General features: G+C 37.9%; 3 long non-coding RNA genes across 5 annotated transcripts; 2 read left to right on the top strand and 1 right to left on the bottom strand.

The window, feature by feature from the left end:
- Window positions 1-1,681: 1,681 nt before the first annotated feature.
- Window positions 1,682-3,108, bottom strand: LOC127159453 (uncharacterized). 3 transcript variants are annotated; one of them, XR_007826451.1, is made up of 5 exons: window positions 2,910-3,108; window positions 2,680-2,833; window positions 2,499-2,564; window positions 2,186-2,412; window positions 1,682-2,097 (listed from the first exon to the last, which is right to left on the bottom strand). It is a non-coding gene; the product is annotated as an uncharacterized LOC127159453 (long non-coding RNA). The 3 variants fall into 3 exon arrangements; XR_007826452.1 differs by having other exon boundaries at window positions 2,680-2,814; XR_007826450.1 differs by having other exon boundaries at window positions 2,680-3,108.
- Window positions 3,109-3,748: 640 nt separating this feature from the next.
- Window positions 3,749-4,003, top strand: LOC127159452 (uncharacterized). The gene is made up of 2 exons (XR_007826449.1): window positions 3,749-3,846; window positions 3,923-4,003. It is a non-coding gene; the product is annotated as an uncharacterized LOC127159452 (long non-coding RNA).
- Window positions 4,004-4,042: 39 nt separating this feature from the next.
- On the top strand, window positions 4,043-4,688 carry LOC127159450 (uncharacterized). Its single transcript, XR_007826448.1, has 4 exons — window positions 4,043-4,078; window positions 4,194-4,259; window positions 4,346-4,572; window positions 4,661-4,688. It is a non-coding gene; the product is annotated as an uncharacterized LOC127159450 (long non-coding RNA).
- Window positions 4,689-5,942: the final 1,254 nt, after the last annotated feature.

Below are 5,942 nucleotides of genomic sequence, written 5' to 3'. Positions count from 1 at the left end.
GATGTTTGGGATGACCAGAACCCTTCCTAGAGCTGGCCGTCCGGCCAAACTGAGCTATCGGGGAGAAGAGCCTTGGTGAGAGAGGTAAAGAAGAACCCAAAGATCACTGTGGCTGAGCTCCAGAGATGCAGTCGGGAGATGGGAGAACGTTGTAGAAAGTCAACCATCACTGCAGCCCTCCACCAGTTGAGGCTTTATGGCAGAGTGGCCCGACGGAAGCCTCTCCTCAGTGCAAGACACATGAAAGCCCACATGGAGTTTGCTAAAAAACACCTGAAGGACTCCAAGGTGGTGAGAAATAAGATTCTCTGGTCTGATGAGACCAAGATAGAACTTTTTGGCCTTAATTCTAAGCGGTATGTGTGGAAAAAGCCAGGCACTGCTCATCACCTGTCCAATACAGTCCCAACAGTGAAGCATGGTGGTGGCAGCATCATGCTGTGGGGGTGTTTTTCAGCTGCAGGGACAGGACGACTGGTTGCAATCGAGGGAAAGATGAATGCGGCCAAGTACAGGGATATCCTGGACGAAAACCTTCTCCAGAGTGCTCAGGACCTCAGACTGGGCCGAAGGTTTACCTTCCAACAAGACAATGACCCTAAGCACACAGCTAAAATAATGAAGGAGTGGCTTCACAACAACTCCGTGACTGTTCTTGAATGGCCCAGCCAGAGCCCTGACTTGAACCCAATTGAGCATCTCTGGAGAGACCTAAAAATGGCTGTCCACCAACGTTTACCATCCAACCTGACAGAACTGGAGAGGATCTGCAAGGAGGAATGGCAGAGGATCCCCAAATCCAGGTGTGAAAAACTTGTTGCATCTTTCCCAAAAAGACTCATGGCTGTATTAGATCAAAAGGGTGCTTCTACTAAATACTGAGCAAAGGGTCTGAATACTTAGGACCATGTGATATTTCAGTTTTTCTTTTTAAATAAATCTGCAAAAATGTCAACAATTCTGTGTCTTTCTGTCAATATGGGGTGCTGTGTGTACATTAATGAGGAAAAAATGAACTTAAATAATTTTAGCAAATGGCTGCAATATAACAAAGAGTGAAAAATTTAAGGGGGTCTGAATATTTTCCGTGCCCACTGTATGTATTGTTTACAAAATTAAATGGTGTATTTACCAAACACCATCCCTAATACGTACTGGAGAATACAGCATAAAGACAGTAGCATATAAAGTCAAACCATATTCAAGAGAAATAAAACGAGTTATTTAAAACCGTATTATTTTAATCAGATAAAAATCATCCAAATGTATGCATGGTAAAAATGTCCTGAGCATCATAGAATTACATTCACTTTCCTGCTCATTATCAGAGCTCTCCTGGTTTTCTTCCTCTTGCTTGCTTGTCCATGTCCCTATTATAATCTTCTTCTTCCATGACTTAATTTGCAGTTGTTATGCAGCACCCTACAGTACTACTGACGAACAAAAGACATGTGACCAATTCAAATCAAATCACTTTATTTACAACAATATTATGAACGTAAGTGTACAGGTGGTGAAAGTCTTTTGTGCAAACTGCAGCATGACAGTATGGATGACAAGTATTAAATATATATACATATATATATATATATATATATATATATATATATATATATATATATATATATATATTAAATATTATATATATATATATATATATATATATATATATACAGCAACACACATATATAAGGGACTCAATACAGCTAAAGAACAACATACGGTAAATATTATACTATACAGAGAGCATGAAATGAAAACAGTAATAAACACAATAATTACAGTACACATATACCATTGCAGTGCACTACAGTATGAATTAGTGCAAACAGAATGTCAGGATACAGAATAATAGTGAGTCAGAGTCCAGTCAGTGTAAATGATAGAGTGCAGTACATACGAGGTTGATGTGCTGTGTGTGGTGTTACTGGTACGAGTTCAGTTCAGTCTGATTGCCCGTGGAAAGAATTTGTCTTGCAGTCTGCTGGTGTAGGTTCTGCAATAACATCTGCCTGATGGTAACGGTAAGAGCAGTCCATGGCTTGGGTGACTGGAGTCTCTGACGGTCCTCCTCACACACCACCTGGTGTAGATGTCCTGGAGGGACAAAATAAGTATTTATAATGTGGTGAATTAATAAACAATATAAAGTATTTTTTATTTATAATCGTTGCACTGGATTTACCATTGACTCCTGTTGGAGGTTGTTGGAGGTATGGGCCAAAAGAATCCCTCCATAACTATCTCGCAGTTGATCAGTTGTGAAGTTTACTTTTATGGACCGTAACATCTGAGCTGTCACAGTAGAGCCGTTCATGAATGCAGTCCTCACAGCAGATACCTGATGGGTTCAGGCTGCAGTGCTGAACTTGGTGACTGTTGAATTGATCTCTTCAAACTGGCTTCATCCTCCTTCAAACAAACCCACAAAATAATAAGTCAACAATAACTCCAGAGAAATACTGTTGGTGAATGCAGGTGTAGGTGTCAGTACTCACCATATTCGATCATTTCCTGCCCAAATTCCAAAGATAATGGCAGAGTTGATTTGCTTATTCTAGGAGCTATAAAAAGATGCACGTGTGAAAAACTTGAAGTAACTGTAACTGCTGTCTTTTGAGAGATCAATGTCAATGCTGGTACCACACACACAACTGCATTGCTTGAGTACATACATACCAATGGAAATGTGCAACCTTCCAGCTCTCTGTCTTTTTCTGTTTGGGCTCAAGAAGGCCATATTCATTCCTCATTCATCAGGACCGGTTTGACTTGCTAGCTGTGACTGATTTTCTTTGTGTTTTTGGTCTTCAGCTGTAAAACAAGAAAATATCTATTGACCCCATGTTTAATTATTATTTTTGTTTAAACATAAATTAAGCAGTTATAATAATAAACTTCAAGCTCACATTCCCTGGCAACTTTAACAGGCTCCTGAGTTCATCTGTACACATCAGATTCAGAGTCTGAGAAAGGCCATCATGCAAAAACTTACAACACAGCAAAAAAAAATGTGTAAGTGAAGGAGTAAAGGAATAAGAGGAAGCGAAATAGGCAGAGAAAGGCAACATTTTGTGTGCAAGTTTAACAGAGTGAGAGGAAAGTAGTATTAGAATGCAATTTACCCATCTCTTGTAAAGGTATCAACAAATTCAACAAATTTGATATTTGACAAGTGTACTTATACAAAATTCTACGACTTTCACTCCTACTGCTGTCATTGGCCATAGCTTCAACTCTCATGTAGTTTGTGCCCATTTGTGCCCCAGTCATGATATCTGTTCACACCTCAGACTCAGCCTTTCTTTCAATGTTGGTGTTTAATAAACACATCTAAGAAACAGGAGTCTGGAAATGTTAGTTTAGACAAATCAGATCTTCAGTTAATTTGGCCAAATCAAATCACTTAAAGTTGTTCACACTAAGAACAAGAAATGTATATAATGGTAAATATTTTAGCATCCACACCAACAGACGATGACGGTGTATACATGCTGCAGTTAGAGTATGTTGTTGTCTGCTGCGGTGTGGACTCATCCTTGGTGTAAAGAGGCCTTTAAATTGCTTACAACAATACTGTCAGCATGTAATCATATTTAAAATTGTTCATATTAATGTAGCTTGCTATTGGACAATACAGCTTTTTCTAATACTACTTTCCTCTCACTCTGTTAAACTTTTTTTTTTGCCTATTTCGCTTCCTCTTATTCCTTTACTCCTTCACTTACACGTTTTTTTTTTTTTTTTTTTTTGCTGTGTTGTAAGTTTTTGCATGATGGCCTTTCTCAGACTCTGAATCTGATGTGTACAGATGAACTCAGGAGCCTGTTAAAGTTGCCAGGGAATGTGAGCTTGAAGTTTATTATTATAACTGCTTAATTTATGTTTAAACAAAAATAATAATTAAACATGGGGTCAATAGATATTTTCTTGTTTTACAGCTGAAGACCAAAAACACAAAGAAAATCAGTCACAGCTAGCAAGTCAAACCGGTCCTGATGAATGAGGAATGAATATGGCCTTCTTGAGCCCAAACAGAAAAAAAAAGACAGAGCTGGAAGGTTGCACATTTCCATTGGTATGTATGTACTCAAGCAATGCAGTTGTGTGTGTGGTACCAGCATTGACATTGATCTCTCAAAAGACAGCAGTTACAGTTACTTCAAGTTTTTCACACGTGCATCTTTTTATAGCTCCTAGAATAAGCAAATCAACTCTGCCATTATCTTTGGAATTTGGGCAGGAAATGATCGAATATGGTGAGTACTGACACCTACACCTGCATTCACCAACAGTATTTCTCTGGAGTTATTGTTGACTTATTATTTTGTGGGTTTGTTTGAAGGAGGATGAAGCCAGTTTGAAGAGATCAATTCAACAGTCACCAAGTTCAGCACTGCAGCCTGAACCCATCAGGTATCTGCTGTGAGGACTGCATTCATGAACGGCTCTACTGTGACAGCTCAGATGTTACGGTCCATAAAAGTAAACTTCACAACTGATCAACTGCGAGATAGTTATGGAGGGATTCTTTTGGCCCATACCTCCAACAACCTCCAACAGGAGTCAATGGTAAATCCAGTGCAACGATTATAAATAAAAAATACTTTATATTGTTTATTAATTCACCACATTATAAATACTTATTTTGTCCCTCCAGGACATCTACACCAGGTGGTGTGTGAGAGGACCGTCAGAGACTCCAGTCACCCAAGCCATGGACTGCTCTTACCGTTACCATCAGGCAGATGTTATTGCAGAACCTACACCAGCAGACTGCAAGACAAATTCTTTCCACGGGCAATCAGACTGAACTGAACTCGTACCAGTAACACCACACACAGCACATCAACCTCGTATGTACTGCACTCTATCATTTACACTGACTGGACTCTGACTCACTATTATTCTGTTTGCACTAATTCATACTGTAGTGCACTGCAATGGTATATGTGTACTGTAATTATTGTGTTTATTACTGTTTTCATTTCATGCTCTCTGTATAGTATAATATTTACCGTATGTTGTTCTTTAGCTGTATTGAGTCCCTTATATATGTGTGTTTATTATATGTTTTCATTTATATATATATATATATATATATATATATATATATATATATATATATATATATATGTATATATATTTAATACTTGTCATCCATACTGTCATGCTGCAGTTTGCACAAAAGACTTTCACCACCTGTACACTTACGTTCATAATATTGTTGTAAATAAAGTGATTTGATTTGAATTGGTCACATGTCTTTTGTTCGTCAGTAGTACTGTAGGGTGCTGCATAACAACTGCAAATTAAGTCATGGAAGAAGAAGATTATAATAGGGACATGGACAAGCAAGCAAGAGGAAGAAAACCAGGAGAGCTCTGATAATGAGCAGGAAAGTGAATGTAATTCTATGATGCTCAGGACATTTTTACCATGCATACATTTGGATGATTTTTATCTGATTAAAATAATACGGTTTTAAATAACTCGTTTTATTTCTCTTGAATATGGTTTGACTTTATATGCTACTGTCTTTATGCTGTATTCTCCAGTACGTATTAGGGATGGTGTTTGGTAAATACACCATTTAATTTTGTAAACAATACATACAGTGGGCACGGAAAATATTCAGACCCCCTTAAATTTTTCACTCTTTGTTATATTGCAGCCATTTGCTAAAATTATTTAAGTTCATTTTTTTCCTCATTAATGTACACACAGCACCCCATATTGACAGAAAGACACAGAATTGTTGACATTTTTGCAGATTTATTTAAAAAGAAAAACTGAAATATCACATGGTCCTAAGTATTCAGACCCTTTGCTCAGTATTTAGTAGAAGCACCCTTTTGATCTAATACAGCCATGAGTCTTTTTGGGAAAGATGCAACAAGTTTTTCACACCTGGATTTGGGGATCCTCTGCCATTCCTCCTT

Source organism: Labeo rohita, unplaced genomic scaffold (genome assembly GCF_022985175.1).
Source record: "Labeo rohita strain BAU-BD-2019 unplaced genomic scaffold, IGBB_LRoh.1.0 scaffold_2175, whole genome shotgun sequence".
NCBI lineage: Eukaryota > Metazoa > Chordata > Actinopteri > Cypriniformes > Cyprinidae > Labeo > Labeo rohita.
This window is presented reverse-complemented; position numbering and strand designations above follow the sequence as displayed.